This window comes from Pinus tabuliformis, chromosome X, assembly GCF_031772625.1.
Source record: "Pinus tabuliformis cultivar Carrire ecotype Pingquan chromosome X, CPIR1, whole genome shotgun sequence".
Lineage (NCBI taxonomy): Eukaryota > Viridiplantae > Streptophyta > Pinopsida > Pinales > Pinaceae > Pinus > Pinus tabuliformis.
In genome coordinates this window covers 1,270,701,254-1,270,721,546 of record NC_142308.1, presented here as the reverse complement: position 1 = coordinate 1,270,721,546, position 20,293 = coordinate 1,270,701,254, and the positions used below count along the sequence as shown (strand labels likewise).

The window sequence follows — 20,293 nt, the reverse complement described above, 5'->3', positions numbered from 1 at the left end:
GAATAGGTGTTGGGATTGAAATTAAGCTAGGGTCTCCAAGACAAAATGCTCTTACAATAGGACAATTTTAGCTAGGTTCAATTTCTAAATTATGAGAATAGAACTTTATGGTGTCAAGCCTTCCAATAAAAAAAAAAAACATCTCCATGTTTCTTATCCTCAAGCACATGCTTTCTTTGAAGGAAATAGAGTACACAAATCTAGATAAAAAATGTGGCATGAATGTGAGCAATTGATCCGAAGGGTGATAATGTACAAACTGCGACAAATTAGCAAATCATTAATTTAGAGAAGGAGAACATTATTTGTTCATAATTTTCTAATGAGGAATCCTATTCTTCCTCAAAATATATAGAAGAATACATAAATGCCATTCATTTATCCTTGAGGGTGGTAGTTGTACATGTTGCCCTTATGGAGACAATGAAGAGACTTCATGAAACCTACTCCATTAATTTTGATAAGGAATGAGTTCCCTCTACGAATCCTTATCTCCCACCTTATGAATTATCATTAGTCATTGTGGATCCTTCTTCAATATAATGACATTAGGTTAGAAAGGAGGAGAAGAAGGGAAATAATGAGGATTACTTTTAAAGGGACAGAAAGTGTACAATACTTATGTAATTGTAAGTGTAGTATATATCTGAGTAGTGCTATTTCCCTTCAAATTTAAATAGATTTCATGCCTTTTTCTTTGGAAAAACATAGATGTATCTTAACATCAAATATTATAGTTAATAAAAAATTCAATGATTGATTTATATGTGAACGCATATACTAAAATTGGTAATTTAAACATGGAGGGTGCAAAGGGTGGGTAATTTAAACACATACTATGGCCAAAATTGTCCATAAGGTTCTCGTTGTTTACAAAGCACTATAGAACCTTGGCCACAAGTTGGTTGCAAGCTTCATGCACCAAGAATGGTTCACAACAATATAATAAAACACCCCATACTTCTATCTAGGATTTTTCATGCACATACCATCCGCAATGGTGAAAGTAACCATTAAAAAATTGCAAAGATATCATCTCATAAAACACAAACTCCTTATACTAAACCATAAAGGTTTCATATGTAAAACACAAAAGTTGGTAATATCTAGTCATTACTTGAATTAGAAACATCCCATTTGCTTCGATTAATTAAAAATTATCAAAAATACCATCAACATGCGGTGAATAGTTGAGTAGAGGAAAATCATTTTTCCATTCATTGGCATGCCCACACAATGGCATAATACATCCTTCACTAATTAGTAATGCAAAAAAACATAGTAATTGAAGGTTTCAATCCATTAACTATTTATTTCATGAGAATTTTGATGTAAATGACAACTATAAGCATTGTGTTTACTCATAATGTTTACAAACCATAAACCTTCCATAATAACCATTCTCGTATATATTGCAAATTTTTGAAGAGTGCAACTAAATATATACCTTTTTATTTAGACATTTTTACAAACAATCTATGAGATTTTTTTTTATCTATTATTATACCAGTACCTTCATACATAGAACACTACTTTACACATAACAAGTTGTCTATAATTTTCAAAATCATAATGAAACTGACAAATCATTTCTCATTCTTATGTTCCTACTCCAAGATCCCATATTTTTAACACAAAATAAGATGGTTGAATTTCCACCATACTCTTCTTCCCATGGTCTCTGAGCCATGAAAACTCACCAAAAGATGAATTTTTCTATAAATAGCCTATGTCTCTCATTGAAAAGTTGTAGATAGATGATTTTGGTTGAAAAAGCACATGACGAAGGCTTCACATAGCCAAAATCACTCTCCTCAAATCTCCGTGAAATCCATTTCCATAAACTTGTTAATCCGAAATTTGTGTGTCCCTTCTTGTGTACTCTCTATTACTTTATTTATATAGTCATAATGCAATATATCACATGTGCTTCATGCATCGTTATTAATTTTATTAATTATCTAAATTGCATATTACTCACCTATTTTTCCACCTTTCTCAAGTAAACCTACTTATTGAACACAAGTAAATTCCATTTTCTATTTAAAATGTAAAACTAATGCACTTTTAACTAAACTAAGTTTTAAATGAGAAGTAGTTTAGAATTTTGCTAAAGTGAGTGTTATTTTCAAATGATATACTTAGTAACTGCATTTTAAAATCCAAATAATAATAATACTACATGTGAGAATAAACACAACTCTAAGTTCATTGTACACATTCACATGGAATGTGCAACAATATCACTAGGAGCAAGGGTGCACCCAATGCTAACCTTGGTAACTTTCGATGGGTGTCTCATGGTTTATCAGTGAGTAAGGATTCTATGTTCTTAGTATGCCACTCCTCTTTATTCTGCATTGGTGATTTGTGTGGCCTCATGATATTGTGCAATCCTAATAGTGAGGGTACACCTAGATCCAACCCTAGTATGTATGGATGGAATTGCTAGTAAGTGGTAAAATTATCCTCCACCTCTCCTTAGTGTAACATTTGTTAGATATCTTTAAATGAGTCCCCTCCCTTATGAAGGCTTAGCTAAAAAGGACACCCAACCCCTACATACAAATAAGAGCCAAAGTATTAATATAATTATCAAATAATATGAAGATGCATAAACACATGCATTTAATTACTAATATTAATACTTGTAGTCTCTCAATCTCATATTAGGTCCACATATGACATAATTTTTGGATATATGTTTTATCCTCTGCAAGGACATTTAGTTCATTACAAGGAATGTAGCATGCTACAAGGGTCTCCTACTATGAAATATCTACATCTAAAATTCAATTGCACAATTAAAGCCTGAAATAAAAATGATATTATACCTTCAATCCTCCAACAAACTCTAAGTACATTTTGTACAAAGGAAGTCCAAGGGGCGAGTTCTTCAATCCCAAAATTTCCAAAAACCCTTAGAATGGAGGTACATATATTTTTTTATAGAGAGAGTCCCTTTGATCATACAATAACGAATTTTTATCTATTAACTAACTCCATTACAAGTTAAGGAAATAATTAAAAATGTAGTTGGATCCATCTTCAATCCCTGGTTGGCCATGTCACAATATGTGGACATGACACTTGTCGAAGGAGTTGAGCTCAATCGGTAGAGGCACATATTGTGCCTATGGCCGTGGCCGGTTCAAATCTCTAGAGACATGCTCTACTTGGTGAAAATTGTGAAATTTTTTTGTATAAATATGTTCTAATGGGTAGTCCCATAACTGTTTCGTTGAACAAAAAATATGTGTACATGACACTCTTGAGGATAAATTTCCCTAATTCAAAAATAGGAAAGGAATTACATCAAAAATTTTCATGATAGGGCATACAAATAAAAATAGGCTTGAAAACTACATCATCATGCAATAGGTCCACAAGGATTCACCTTCAAAGAATAGATGCATGAAAAATATAATTTAATAATGTTCAACCTAGGAGGCTTTTCTCAAGCGTACACTTCGAAAGATAACAAAGTGCACCCTCTAATGTGCACAAGAGATAAAACAAGAAAACAATCCTCTTGAGAGAATACTCCATAATCAATCTCCAAAAATAGAAACTAGTACACAATATGCATATTACCAATCCACTCAATGTGTGAATCCCAAGGCAACCAACTCCATAGATGAATGTGCAAGATGCCAAATAGATGGATCACTTCACAAGAAAGGAGGCAATCAAACAAAAAAATAGTAAGTTAACCATCTCCACAAGTGCACCCTAGAAAATTAATCCATTTAACTACCTCAAACACCCATAAAATCATAAAATATATCCTTGTGAAGATTTCCCTAGAAAGGAGTTCCATAAGTGGTTAGAATCCCTTAATGCTCATGCCAAAACCATATGTTATTTCTCAATATCTCAAATGAAAAAACCAAACCATATGCACATGAGAAAGTGTTCCCTATAAAAAATTTCCAATCATTCTAATAATAAAATAATAATATAAACATTGGAAACTATGCCCAAGAGATGAGCACTTCATCCAAGAACCTAGGTAACCTCCAACTAAACCCCTCCGAGTGTGAAAACAACCAAGTTAGGTAGGGTGCTCAATCAATTAACCTCCAAGGTAATAAAATGGCTTAAATTAACCACTAAATGGTTAAAACAACCTAAACATGTGTGCACAAAACTTATTGTTGAAACAGAACCATATTCCAAACTCGCAATAGCCACCTACTAATTAAATAAACATGAAGAATTGTTCCAATGAGTGGGGGTGTGTTCCATTAATAATTGTACCATGTAAACATGTTATCTCCTAACAAAAACCAACCTGATAACAACATAATGACAAATAGAAGATCCACCTAGGTTTGAACCTAGGGTGCACCACCAAAGGATCATGACATCATCAAACCTTAGAAAAGGCTTGACCGCAAAAAATGTATCTAATGCCCCACACTCTAACTCTAGCTTATGAAAATGTACATCGACGAGGCTATTAATATCACCACACACATTCCACCTAAGTTAAATCCAACAATTGATACAAAATTAAATCATATAAACTAAGTAAATCCCACCAAGGAAAAAGTGCACTACCATAATACATCCTCCAACCACATAAACATCAAAAGAGAAGGGATAATTGAAATGCTAACCCATTCAATCATCAATTATGTCCCACCACATGTCCAACACAATAGGACCTTGTAGAACACTTCTTCCTAGTGACAAAAATAATGCAACATCACCATGCAAAAGTCGTTAGGAAACTCCAACAAACTCATGAAACATCTACCTCCTAGCATCACTGATGAGCTACAAAATTGACATTCTTTTTTCCACCAAGTTATCCCTTTTTTCTTCCATTTCATACCTCCTCCTTGATATTGAACCCATAAAATATGTATTTTTTGATCTCATAGTTCAAGGTATAAATATTCGTTACATCTCTTTCACTTTATTGTTTGGATTGGAACTAAGGCATGTTTATCAAGGTGTAGGTATATATAAGTGTGATAAGTAAATTGAATTTGGTTGAAAATGATCTTAAGTTAATACAATTATTAAAACCCAAGGATATCAAGTTACATGTGTAAAGACATGTGAACAATAATTGAATATGTTTTCATTTTTTCATTTTGACACAAGGATCCTCTAATTTTGGAACAATGGAACCCTTCCACCCCCACCATGCCATGATAGTTCATCTAGAGTTGCGTGGGTTATATAGGTGCCACTTTTAAAGGACCAACAAAGCCAACTTGAAAAATAGATCTATGAATTTTGTCTACAACAGTCAAGCATTAACAATTATGTTTTTACATAGACTGCACATGTCATATTATTATTTTGTGAGTATCCCCAACCGAGCATCAAAATCTCAGAATAGTTACATGGGAGGTGCATACATTTGGAACAAATACCAACCAAAGGTTTTCCTTATGTCTCGACATGCAATGCCAGTGGAAATGCCATAGAGCTCATACAGTCAACATATGGTTAACGCTTCCCATGAGGAGAATCGCCTCCCATGGTAACTAGAATGGAATCGATGTTCTCTTGCCCTCTACTATAAATCAATATTAAAGATATTGTCTTATTTTTTAATCAGCTTGGTTCAAATAGGAGGAGAACTCGCTAAGTTTCTATGTGATGACCCCTCTTGTTTCCTTATATATGTGTAAGTTTTGATGCACCAATAAACAATTTGCAAGTTTAATATAAATTTTTTAGTGTTCATTGTAAGATTGTTGTCACTCTTTGTTTTGATTAAAATTATTTATTGTGTATGGTTTCAAATTGTATTTGAGCATGTGATGGTAGTTTTGTAAGATCATAGCACAAGTTGACCTTGAGGAAGGACCCAATCAAGGTAAGGATTTGTGCTTACCAATCATTTCCTTTTGCTTTGGGTATGTTAGCTCATTAGCAGTAAGATATAAATAGCTCTATTCCATTCTAGTACTTTTTATGCATGTTTTCCAATTCCAAGGTATGGTTTATCATAGTTTTTCAACAAGGAAATTCAACATAGTTATTTATCATAGTGATTTGTCATAGTGGTGTGTGGTTTTCAATTTATGAATGTTGGCAGTTGATAGTACAAGGTTTTATTTAAAAAAAAAAAAATCCTTCAAGGTGATGACACTTGTGGCCAATTTCCACAGAATCAAGTTGTTACCAAAACTATAACAAGAGTTGTTGTGGAATTGGCGTGTTGTGGAATTTCCTAGATTTGGCCTATCTAGTGACACAAAGCTAAAAACCAAAAAAAATAATGTGGGTATGTGTGGGACCATTTAGATGAGTTGTGGGAAAACACTAGGATTATCCCTCATCTAGAATCTATGTCCCCATAGGTTTTACCTTCTTAGTAACCGAGGTCATTTAGTGCAAGTGAGGAACCTACTTCATGTGTATACTGCATAGAGTGCCTCACATGTCACACAAAACCTAGGTTGAAAAAATAATTGAACAATGTACCCTTGAATTTCCTTTAAAATGTGAAGCATATAAACACACCATATATTATAACCTTATTTTCCAGTTCATTATAGTGAGAGAGACCCTAGTTCAACTAACCTTAGTTGTTGGCTAGAATGCATCCCCTTTCACTCTTGTTTTTACTAATATGGGTCTCACAAGGAATTTATTCGATGTTATAGGGATTAAATTACATAATTGAATAATTTCTCATAATTATTTTGTCACAATTTCATATTATGAAATGAGAATTATTTCATAATTAAGAATAAGGTTCTTTGTGAGTTGGGAAAAGCTCATAATTGAGCACGAAACTTGTGCACGACTTGTAATTGCTCGGTTCACATGCCATCAATTCTATCCATGAGTTGTATCTGCCCAATTACATTTCATTAAGCCCAACATCTAATGGCCCTAGGTGTCCAAATACATCCTCCTGAGTTTGGAAAAACTCATATATGATAAGACCATCTTAAGGGGGGAGATAAGGAGAAAGTATTGCTCAATTATGTTAGTAGAATTATACCATCCTTTCCTTGCACGTGAGATTATCCTAGTCCATAATAATTCAAGGAGAGGAAGATGCTAAGGATCAAAAAGGAGGCCTCACCATCTAAAGGTATATCATGTATTATACTTTTGATTAATATGAATGCAAAGTTCTTTCCCTTCTAATGTATTGTTTCTAATATGGATAATTTGATCATGTTTATGAATTAAGTTGACTTTATAAGCTAATCTACCTTCCTTGGAGGAAATCATTGTGTTTGTATGTTCATCATTATGTAGGAGATTAGGTCTAGCAATTGGAGTAGGATCTCTAGGTAGGTGCAATAACTTCAACAACCAAGGATTTTCAAAATATACATCAATCTGTGAGGGCTAAGGTATGCACTTCTACCTCACTTTTATCTTTTATGTATATGGATGGTAGTAGCATAAGTTATTTTGGATTGGATTTGAACATTTACACACTATCTGATGGATCTAAGGGAAATATCCATGGAGCAACAACTCCTTGCCTCTTGAGGATTTCTTGAGGTAACAAAATTAGCGACTCCATTGGGGAGTATATTCCTAGTGTTTTGATTTCTCTTTCCTTGGTTTTGGGATTTTGATTTATGCCTATTGCTAATTTTTCCTCTATTATTTTTTACCTTGTCTAGGCCTCTTATAGGACGAGTTTGCTTTCATTTAATTAGATCTTAAATCTATTTTAAAAAATAATGAGGAAAAACCAAATTGTGGGTTTCAGATCGAATTATATGATTTTATGTACAAAATTTTAGTGAAACAACTGCGTATTTGAGTTCTTCTCAGAATTTTAGCCAAAATAAAAATAAAAATAAAAAATAAAAAATCATCTAAAATGGTGTCCAGATGAGGAAGATATGGCTTATTGAAAGCCAACTTGTTTTTTGATTTTTCATGACGACCGCATGAAATTATTTTTTCCATATATTTTCATCAAGACCTTTGTCTTATAAAAACAAAACCATTAGACCAAGAATTTTCCTAGATTTATTTTGAAATACAATATGATATATTTATAATATGTATTCATTAACTAATAGCCTTTGAAGATTTTTTCTCTATTTTATTTTTTTATTTCTTGCAGAATTTGTTATATTTTTTGTTGAGATATAATTTGAAAAATTAGATCTATAATTTTCTATTGTTGGGGGGTCAAAACTAAATCAAATCTAATTCACATGTAATCCCCTTCAAGAGATCTGATTACATCTTGTACCTTGTTCTAGTTTGTGTGATATGTTTTGCGTTGGTTTCTTAATTAGGTGATATATATTTTAATCATTTTTGTGACATTGTAAACTAGATTTGAGTGCCACGATATGTATTTATGATATACTTGTGTGGATGGATCGTGAAGAAAGTTTATTTTTTTTAGTCTCTCTAGTCTTGTTTCCTTGTCTAGTGTTTGGTTTGTTTTCCTTGTAGGCCATTGTAAGTAACCTCTTTCTTGCAGTCTACATTGAGTTGAAAATATAAAACTTACTTTTTATTTAAACTTATTAGTTATATAACACGATATGAACCATTGTTCATGATTTCTTTTACAAATCCTTAGTTTTGAGCTTTTGAGTGCTTGTTGGTGCAATTGCTTTAACATTGTTTAAGAGTTTATTTTTTTATTTTTGAGTTGTTTTGTCGGTCATATTCATTTTTGGATATAGTGAATTTCAGAGTGAATATTAAGAGTGAATATGAGTTTGTTTGTCACTAGGAAAAAGAAAATATACTCTCTACCCTTCCTTAATTAGTTTTCATCAAAATTGAATGTGAAAATTTTGCACTTCATATAGTTTGCATTGTGATTGGTGTTGATTCATTTCACACCATATCAGTTACACTCCATTACCCCTGAGTAAACAAAAACCAGAAAATAAAGTATTAATAAAATTAAATAGACTTTTTGGTTATAGAAAACCAACAATATCTTAGGGTTGTAGAGCCTTGGAGTAGGGTTTGGAGAGAAGATTCTTTAGGGCTATTAAACTGAAACTTAAAATACTAAGAGTGTAAATCCATTATCATAGCGACATCACTAGGAAATCTCCTCTTGCAAAGGATTTAAGAATGTATTTACATCGGGAATCTAAGAGTCATCCCCACTCTTAGGCTATTGGTGTCCTTGAATTGTGTTTGTTATAGGGTGATCTCCTTAAGAGGCATATGACTCAATTTGAGCAATATCTTTGGAGCTTTTAGGCTTAGATACCCTACCTACATGTATGGTTTTGATCACACATGTCCCCTCAACCATTTGACTGTGAAATGGTAACCTTAGTGGTATATATTCTAGGACTCTTACATAGATGACCATGGGTGGGAAGTTCCCATGGTACCTAAGGTGGACGTGAATCATCATATCAGTGCTCTTGGAGGCTCGACGCTCAACCCCATCAAGGTCACTATCACTGATTAAGGTGGATATAGGGATTTCAAGGTAATTGCTTCTCTATTCCTTTGTTATTCCAAGGTAATTATGGGTTTTATTGGCTTAAGATTCTTGGATTTCAAGAGGTACCTTTACGATGATTTTCTTGTTGTATCTCTTAGGGATTTTTATAGTCTGTGTTGTTTAGTATGAGTCTAGTTGGCCATGGTGGAGCCTCAAATTAATTAAAAAAATTATATTCACCATGGATAACCAAACTGTCTGATGTTCTTGAATACTTTTAAACCTTTCTCCCAAAGGGGAGGGTCCACAATCTAGAAAATGTAGGATAGTTATGATATCGAAAGACTTATATCAAACCAAGTTGGGGTTTATAACCATGTTTTTGGGGAGGAAGACTTGGTTACTATTGAGGTTATAGATGAGAGTCCAAAACTGCACATCAATCCACATTTAACCAACCTTTTTGACCTTGTACTTGTACAACTAAGTGCCTTTACTTCTGAACCTTTCTCCTTTTTCTCTCATCTAATGTTTGGTGAGAGTAATTCCTTTACTATTGGGGAAATGGGTCCCTTATCTCCGTCTATGTTAGGATTGTCATTTTTTATGTACATGTTACCATTGATCAATGTGATAGGGCCCACTTCTCTAACACTCGAAACATTGATATCCTCTTCATGGGGCATTCCACCAGTTTCTTTGGCAACCCCAACAAGTTTTTCAAGTTTGTATGTACCCATACCTTCATCCACCTTTGTGTTTGGAATGGGGAAAAACCTAATCCAACCAATGGAATCCAAGTGGTTTCCATATAGCTCAGTTATTTTGACAATTTTGATGCCTAATATGGGTTTATCTTCTTTGGGAAACATGTAAAGGTGGGGGATCTATGTTTATCCCTAATTAGTATGGGGTAAATAATGTTTTTGTAGAAACTTATCATACATGGGGTAGTTCTATGTTAGGAGGAATGACCTTCTCTGTAGTTATTATTTCCTTTGGAGGGATTGGCTTACCTTGGGGCTTCAACCCCACTAGTACCACTATGCCAACAACTTCTTATGCTTATGGCGGTGCTTTTACATCGGGAGGTCCTCCGTACAGTGTCAGGTATAATCCCATTAGTAATCATGCTTTTGGGAGTTCTTTTATCATTAGGGGCATTCCCCCGAGGGACCAAAATAATTTCACCACACCTATTGGTCTAAGGATCCAATTCCATGGGTCGACATATCCTCTTTTTAAACCCTCTTCCTCCATTAAATTTGTTATTGGGGATCACAAGGTCCATTAGCAGTCCCATATCTACTAACTAATCCATTCAACCAACATTAGCTTCCATTTCTAACATGATTTGATTTTCCAAACTTGGACAAACTTACCAATGATCCCATATGCCATGATCCTAGGTGGCCACATATGCCCACCAAATTACGATATGATATTCTTAAATTTGAAGGGAAGTTAGGAAAAAACCCATCCATACATATTACCACTTACCATATTTTTTGTTCTTCAAAATCTCCAGTGGATGATTATATATGTGGCCAATGGTACATTGAACTTTATAGAGAATCCTGCAGTGACTATGCTTCCTTGGCATGAACCTTCTTAAACCATTTCCAATTACTTATGAGGCAAGAGCTTCGTAAATAACCTCCTGTCAACATTCAAACAAGACACCTCTACTCATATTTCTTATCGTATACATGAGTGGAAGCAATGAAAGAGGTTACTTAGTACTAATCTTCCTTAAAAATTGATTAAAAATTGGTTCACTTGATCCTTGCTTACACCTATAGCCAAGGATGTCACCATGGATGAAGCAAATAAAAAGGAGTAGGACATTTTACATGCCCAACATCTTGATATGATTTATTCTTAATGAGACACTTTGTATGATATCATCCCTAATGCTCCTTAACCTTTATCTCATCATCCATAACCTAAACTAGGATTGCATTATAATAGTGTGATTGGTTCCATCTCTTATAATTCCACTTAGCTTCTCATTTGGGGAAATTGATAGTCACTTCACAAGCCTCAGCAACTAAACCAAGTTCTAAACAAACATCATATTTTGAGATAAATTCCAAGGTTCATATAGTGCATTCCACATAGCCTAAGAATCCTTAGAAACCTAGAGACAAGAAGAAGAAAAGAGTAGAAAAATACTTCTAAACCTACTCAATATACCAAACAAAACCAACCCAAGCAAGGCGGGGGCATGAGTGAGAAACATGGTCAGGTCAAATTCATTTATAATATTTTTCAAGGAGATCACTTAACTCATGAGTGTACACATATGGATGAGATTCATCATATCCTCACACTACCAATAGCCACATAGTAGTCAACCATGTTGACCCATCCATTCCCTGGCCAGCCATAACAATAAATGGTTACACAAGCTCCTCCACCTTCACTAATGGGAAATGGAGAACATAATTTTCCTAGAGGCCATGCACATATTATTGTGTGATGTGAGTATATTAACTTGTCCATGAGAGCCAAATATTATGATATTCCAAAGTCAAGTTCTCCCTCTAAGGATCTGGACACCCCCACTATGCCCAATGAACCTCTCATGCTAGATAAACCTTTGGAGCCAGTGTTTCACCACCTAAGGGTGCTCTCCAAACGTCAACACAAAATCTTAATGCATGAGTTTCCTAGCACTATAATATCATTGAGGATTTAGCCCAAGTACCAAGTTCCATGTTTGGTCTATAGGTTTTATAGAGTTATCTTATGCAATGCAAAGCCTTGTTGACTATTATTAAAGGTTTTTATCCCTTAGAGTCAACTTTAATTACATTTGACATCGATGCCCCTCATTTTAGACTCTCCCATCAGGTTTCCTTCCATATCATGATGTGTGTCTTCAATCAAGATGTACACCAAATGCTTGTGGATGAAGGGTATTTCTCCTATGTTATAGTTGTGTCATGCTATAAATCTCGTGGTTCTCAAACAATTGTTAAGTCAAGTACAATGCTTCAAGCCTTTGATGGACATACCATTATTCCTTAAGGCATTATTCCTTCATTTTCCATCAAGATAGGTAGAAAAACCATTACCGTAGATGTTGAATTTTTCAAAGCCCCATAGGATTATAACTTTCTACTTGGTCTTAGATGGTTTTATGCCATGAATATTTTCATGTTGTCAATGTTTCATGTGCTTCTCTTTCCTCATCAAGGAAATATTTTTCACGATCAATCAACTTGACTATTGTGTACTATTTACTGCTATAGGCACTATTATGTAATTTGTTGGAGTTAACCCTCTAGTGTATGAGAGTATCAATGCAGTACTTCTTAAAATCCCATCACTTATAGCTCTTTTCCCTATGCCCCCACCTAATAACCATCTACCTCTATCACTCCTATGCATATGATTTTTTCCATCGCTAGTGGATCCCATCAATCTCCTGACCCTTGGGTGGTTCCTTTTCCTTTGTAGGTTGATTAATATGGTGATCATATGCTACCTTTAGCAAAAGATATTTCATCTCCATTAGTTCCCTTAGTGCCTCTTGATGTTGGTTAGAAACCACATCCTAATATCAAAACAAACCAAGAATCGTTTCTCACACAGGATGTCACTTTGTGTATTCCACATGACTCCCTCAATGACAAGTATTCATCTTAGCAAGTCATCTTGGAAGTCATGGATCAACTTTTTAATCCTAGAGAAACTATTCCTTTTTATGCCTCCATTATTCTTGAGGAGGAATTAGAATAGATTGGGAAAATAAATCTTGAATCGAGCCAAGGGGAATTTTCTAGGCCACTCTTAGACATGCCACCCTTGGGCTAAGTCATGTTTTGGGTTTTTGATACTGAACTTTCCGATGAATTTACCAACCCACATCATCCCACTGACAAGTGCCTTGTACCCCCTTTATGTATAATAGCCCTTGTCGACGAGTTATACTAGATCACAAGATCACTCATTCTCTACGTGCTTGAGTATTTCCTAATAACAATGTGGTTGTAGGTTTTTCCTAAGATCATCAACCATTAGGAATCAAGAAACTCAACTCTCTACAACATGGCCCCATCATGGTGTGGAATATGTGATGGGTCTCTAAATTAGACATAAATTAAGGCCCATATGACCATCCTTCAACACATTAAACCTCTCTTTTTGCATTATATAATGTGTTTTTAACTTTAATATGTTCATTAGGAAGGTTTATGGATAATTGCATATTTGTGCCTAATATTATTTATTTTTGTAGAATATTGTGATAATATTGGGTAGATTATGGAGATTTGGAGGAGGAGATAATCTAGGGACCCACTCCCTACTACAAGAGGATCAATATTAAATAAAAAATCAACAAGATATTCTGGAATTTTGGCACAAAATGTGGAGCTCCAGTGATTGAGAAAATCTAGGAATGTGTTCCCTGTCATTTAATGTAGATTCCTAGTATTGTGAACCATATCTACTAATCAAGGGATTTTGGTGGGGAAAGCTTCCTCCTTTCATGGGGAATGATTCCTAATAATTTTGTATAAGTACCAAGTCGAATTTTCCTCTAGGGGTTGATTTTTCTTAGTCTTCTTGTGGAGAGAACTCATATGTTTGTAGCTCCACTGTCATTTCTTACATGGATGTAATTGTATTGATGGAAATAATGAAGATTGGTGACATGTTCAGCTTCTAGATCTTGGAATCCTTCATAGGACTCTGAGTTTCCTTGGGCTTGGCCATCCCATGAGCCTCAGAGCCCTTTTGTATCATTTTCTTTTCTTCCTTTCACTTCTTATTCACTTGCATCTCTTGTTCTTGTCTTTTTTCTATTTCTGCATTTAATATTAATAATTTCTTATTGTAGTATTGGGTTAAATGGTTGAAGTAAGTTATTTTGAAGGATAACAAGCATCATTTCATCATTGGAACAACTTTGGAAGGTCATAGTAATCATTGAGTTACTTGGATTAGTTTGTTTATTCCCAAATCTAGATTTCTGGAAGTCCTTTGTGGAAAATAACACTAAATTTATGCTATTTTTTAGAGCATTCTAACGAGCTTAAATCGAGTTTATTCCACTTGAATTATATCAAAAAGACATTCTAGTTAATAACAAAAATTACCCCATTTCATTTGCACTTTATTAAATTAGGAATTTGATAGATTTACTAACTCACTAGTTCTCTGATTTCTAAATTTTAGACTAGTAATTTTCTGCCATTTTTTAACATGGGTTAACAGAGGTAGTTTTGAGTGATTCCACTTGGAATGAAGACCTAAGATATCCTAGTCAATAAAAAAATTTGTCCCATCGAATTTGGATTTGATTTGGTTGGTAATTTGATGAATTATAACTCCTTATAGCAAATCTGTTGTTTCCTGTAGTAAACTACAGGAAACCCTGTAGTAGCCTTCCAACATGCATATACTTACCCAGCTTCACTCAAGAAACCTGGCTATTGTCCCTTAGGGTTGAATAAAGACCCATAGGATCTAAATCAATGATTATGGAAGACTAAATACCACTTAGGACTTGCCTCTTTACCCATGCAAAACATTTCAGCTAATGGACAGATTTATAAATTGGACAATATAATGATGATTTTCTTGATTGCCACATCCAATGAACTCTATTAATGGGTCTAAACTCTTTAAAATGTAATGGTTTACATTTATTTCATGATATTTACTTTATGCAATTAAAATTGTTTTCTTTCCTTGTATTTTCTTTCTTTCAATAGGTTAAGGTTTCCATTTCGAGCATTTCATTTTCTACAATTAGTTTAGGATTTGACTTCAGTACATGCACTCCATTACATCATGACAGTAAAGGAAGGACATATTGTTTGCTGCACATATAGTGCCGATACTTCTTAATTTTGCATGAATCCTGGGTTGATAATTAAATTTGGTAGCCTTGGGATTTGCAGCATTCTTGTTGCAATACTGAGGCTCATAACGTGTTGCGTCGTTGCCAAGGAGGTGTCAAAGTATGCATTGTTTTCTTCCTTTAGTTGATTCATTTCTTTTTACTTTTTGCAAAACGAAAAAAAGAATTGCATTAGGAATATTTCATTTCAAAAATAGAAAAGTGCATTTCATTATTGTTTTCATTCAATCATAAAAAACAAAAAAATTCTCCAATACCAACCCACTCCCCCATTTGATCACGTGGTGCAGTAAGAGCCACATCACCATCCACTTTTGCAGGTAGAAGATGAAGGGATGGCAAATAATGTAGAAGAAATGGATGGAGATGATGTCAATGAAGAATATCCTCTTGGATTTCCCATTCAAGATACTGATGGTAGTGTACACATGAAGAACAACCCTCCATCTTTTCTTCCAAAATTTCATGGTCTAAGGTCAAATGATACGGAAACCTTTCTCTTTTAATTTTAAATTGTTTGTAGATCTTATGGTTACTTATTAGACACTAAAAAAATGAGATTGTTTCCAACAACATTGAAGGATAGAGCTCTTAAATGGTTCATGAGTTTAGGGACTAATTCAATAAGATCATGGAATGATATGAAAAAAAATATTTATAGAAAAATATAAAGATCATGATCTTAAAGAAGAAATCTTTAGAATGAATCAAAAAGAAGATGAGAGCCTTGAAGATCTAATAGATAAGTTCATGTATAATGTTAAAAGGGAAAAATTACATCATTTAGGATCTAACACACTAAAAACCCTCTTACTTAGAACAATTAGGGATGAGTGGATTGATCTCCCTGATCTCATGAGTAGAGGTGATGTATACCAATGATTATTTGAAGAAATTGTTGAAACATGCAAACACATATCAAGAGGAAGGGCAAGAGTAAGTAAATCAGCATCAAGATCAGTAAGTCAATCTAAACTTGGAAATTGGTTTGATGACTTTAAAAAAAAAATTATTAGCAATCTAAGCAAACAAGTACAAATGTTAAGAATGCACACAGAGGAAAAAGAAGATGATGATATTTGTGTTGTCCATGCAGAATCACATATTAGTAAATATTGCCCCTCATTACCAAGGTTGAAGGAAGTTTACCAAGAGGACAATGGAGCAAGTCAATTTCCAATGCAACTATGTTATGTAGCTCCAAGAGGACCATGGAAGCCTATTCCACCTGATATGATGCAAGATCCTAATTGACAATTCCAAGCTTATGCACATCCATCTCAAAGTAATTGGAACACACCATTTCCATGGCAACTTTGGCCATCTCAAACCCAAAAAGGAACTTATGCAAGCAATCCACAATATCCTCAATATTTTCCTCAATATCCTCCATACCCAACTCCATGTTATCCATACCATCCACCTCCACCACAACCCCAACCACATCCATCTCAAATATCCACTCCCACTCAACTACCTGTACCACCATTTCCAAACCCACACAATGAAGTAGCTCAGCCCACTTACAATGCTGAGGTACAACACTTCCAAATATATCCTCTTGATCTCAATGGTATTCATCTCAGCTCAGGAATAATATTAGAAAAAAGAGATTATCTTGATATCATTGAAGGACCACATCCAAAAGAAGAAGATTCAAATGAGAATACCAAAGGATCATGAGCTGTATTTGATGAAGAGAATACATCAAAATTAGAGATTGAGAAAGTTCCATCATGGTTACCATCAAATCCTCCATGTGTTCAAGAGAACAATCAGCAAAAAGAGGAAGATTTGAAGGTCATAGAAGAAGAAGACATCCAACATGATCCAACTAAGCAAGTGTACTAGGGGCATCACAACTATATTGGAATATGGTTCCACACAATCATTAAGTTGCAACAACACTCTCTTGTTCAATTGTGCTTGATATCATCAAAGTGAAAGTATTTGATCTCTCAAATTCAGGTACATGTCAAAGCATACATTTCAAGCCTACACATTAGTTTTTCTGTCATCTTGATGTGCACATGGATCCATTGGAAGAATTCTTATACTTGAAAGTGATTTTTTTTTTCAATTAGAGTAGGGTAGAAAAAATAAAATAAAAATGAAAAATGAGAGAAAAAAAAAAATCTCAAGTGAAAACCTCCTTTGAGGTGCCTGAGATTGGCTCATTGATTGAAAACCTCCATGAGGCAGTAAATGGGTTGGAAAAAAGAGAAAAAAAAAGATCCTAGGTGAAAACCCCTTTTGCGGCACCTAGGCAGACCTACTAGTTGAAAACCTCATTGAGGCGACGAGTAGGCCTAGAAAAAAAGAAGAAAAAAACAAAAAATATTTGCTCCATCTATCTCTCTGATGAATGCAAGTGTTTTCCAACATTTGCAAGCAACAAAAACAAGATGGCACCAAAAGAAAAATTAGTCAAAAGAAGTCAAACTTTGACTTTTTCCTCCTTTGCTAAAATTCTCCAAGAGGACCAAGGCCATGCTAATTCATCATTCTCATCTATTTCGACCATCCACCCATCATTCCCAAGCTTTTCCCATTCAGTTTCCTTGTTGTCCTAAAATACTACAGGAATGTTCTATTTGACTACAGGAAACAGAAATACGTACAGCAAAAATTTATTTTTGTCATATCTTGAAAATCATGCATCCATTTGCCAAGATGTTTCAGTTGAGATGCATATGGATGATGGTAACATGGTAAAGCGATTTCGGCAAATTCGAGTGCACTGTTTTCGAAAAATCGGCCTCCATCATCTACAACCATTTTTTTATTTTCTTGATATTTGTGCATCCATTTAAAACGTTGTTTCATGGGGAGATGCATATGGATGATGGTAACATGCCCAATCAATTTCAGAAAATTCTAGTGTTGCACAGTTTCCAAGAAATCGACCTCCATCAACTTTAGCCATTTTCATTTTTTCTCGCGATTCGTGCATTCATTGGTCAAACTTTTTTTATGGGAAGGTGCATAAGGATGATAGAAACATGCTAAGAAAATTTTAGGTTAATCCATTCTACCATTTGGGAGATATGGACAAAACAAGGTTGCTACAAGGTTTCCTGTAGTACTATAAAAGTCCTAGTTTACTATAGGAAACAGGCTGAAAGCTATAGGATGGTACAGAAGGTGAAATAAAGTGTGGGAAAGGTGCCTAATGGTGGAATAAGGTATAGGGAAGGTGAATATCACCCATGGCCAATCCTAACACTCCAAGAAAGTCAGATTTGACTAAGATAGCTTGCTCATGGTAACTGGAAGACAAAGGTTTAGAATCACCAAGCTATGGAGATCTTTGCAAAAGAAAACAAAGGAAATTATCCTCCAGAGGACCATGGATTGATCATCAACTCAGCAATAGCATGCATGCCTCTCCAACAACCATCAGGTAGGTACAAGTATGCAATATTCTTGACCTCCTCTTTTGAGCTTATTATAGTTAGAAATTTGTTGTCAATGCATGAGAGATGAGGTTTTATAAGCTAAGGATGGGTTGGCAATCTCAGATGCCTTCAACTAGTTAATTGCAGCTCAGTCCTTCACTCATGAAATGTGGAAAAGCCAAATTAGGAAGGGTGATGATTTTGAGGAATGGGGACAACAGTTAAAATAAGAAATTTTTGCAAAGGCCAAGTCACCACAGCACTCCAAGCCCTCCATCCACTTCATATCCACTATCTATCCATCATTCATCCATCCCATTTCATAATAAAAAAAATAATATTTTTCAAGAACAAACCCTACACTCTGTCTCACCCTGAAAAATTCTTGAAAAAACACATTGAGCACATCTTCTCCATTTTCACAAACCTACACTACTCCCTCTAAGCCCTAGCATCATCCTCCAAACCCTCTACATCATTTCTCATCACTCCCATACAATTAGAAGACCTTGAAAGAGGAGGAATGACTGCTACAGGAAGGAAAAATGTCGCTACAAGAAGGAAGAAAGGAACAAATTGTGTTAAAACCCAAAATGTCATTGCCTAAGAGAGACATAATCAAAACAGAGAACTCCAAGGCCATTAGGCAATCATCTAGGCCACAAAAGAGAAGAAGAATGCAACAAAAAGAAAGAAGGCATTTACCAGCAAAATAGAACTCAAACTGCAGTGGCGAAAATAGGCTTTCCAAGAAGTCTCTAATCTGTATGATAGAAATATTTTCAGAAAAATCACATCAGAAGAATTTTGTCGACGCGTTTCGAACCAACTAGTGTGGTTCATCATCAGGAAAAGTTGAAAAATCAGATCATGGCTACATGTTAAATAGGGATAGCAGAACTTCCAATGGCTAGGTTTGACTGGAAAACGGCTATATTAGACTAGACTGGACAAACAGCTATAATCTACCATGAAATGGCTAGATTTGACTAGTCAAATTATTTAGTTAAAATAATATTATTAGAATAGTTAATATATGTATTAGTGTTTAATATTAATATATTTTTATAACATTTGTCATTAAAGTTAAATATGAATATTACTTTAATATTTTTGGTTGGTTAAGTAAAATGTTAACCAAATTTGATTTAAAAATAATAAAACTGGGGACTATAATAAAAAGTAACATGTAACATATATTAAAAGATCTAGGGATAATAACAATTAGTAATGTTATGGATTTTAATAATATTAAATATTATTATTATTACTATAGTATAATTCTTATCATTAAAGTTTGGGTAACTTATTAATATAAAATTTTATTAGTTAAGCTATCTAAAGGGAACTTAAACTTACTATTAAATTAAAATCATTATCTTATCATAGCTAACGTTAACCCATTTAGTTAGTCATAACAAGGACTATCTCCTAAATATAAAGAAAAGAAAAAGAGGTAGATTTCCAAAGGAGGACTATTCTCATTAATTCTTATTTGAGGTTGTGCATCCTCTTTTGGAAATCTACCTCTTGTTCTTTTCTTTATATTTAGGAGATAGTCCTTGTTATGACTAACTAAATGGGTTAACGTTAGCTATGATAAGATAATGATTTTAATTTAATAGTAAGTTTAAGTTCCCTTTAGAT

The 20,293-nt window shown here is 34.2% G+C and overlaps 1 protein-coding gene across 1 annotated transcript in view; it reads left to right on the top strand.

Moving 5' to 3' along the window:
- The window catches only part of LOC149144623 (uncharacterized), a 137,183-nt gene that overhangs the window by 4,757 nt on the left and 112,133 nt on the right, over window positions 1-20,293 (top strand). The gene's annotated exons all lie outside the window — the stretch shown is intronic.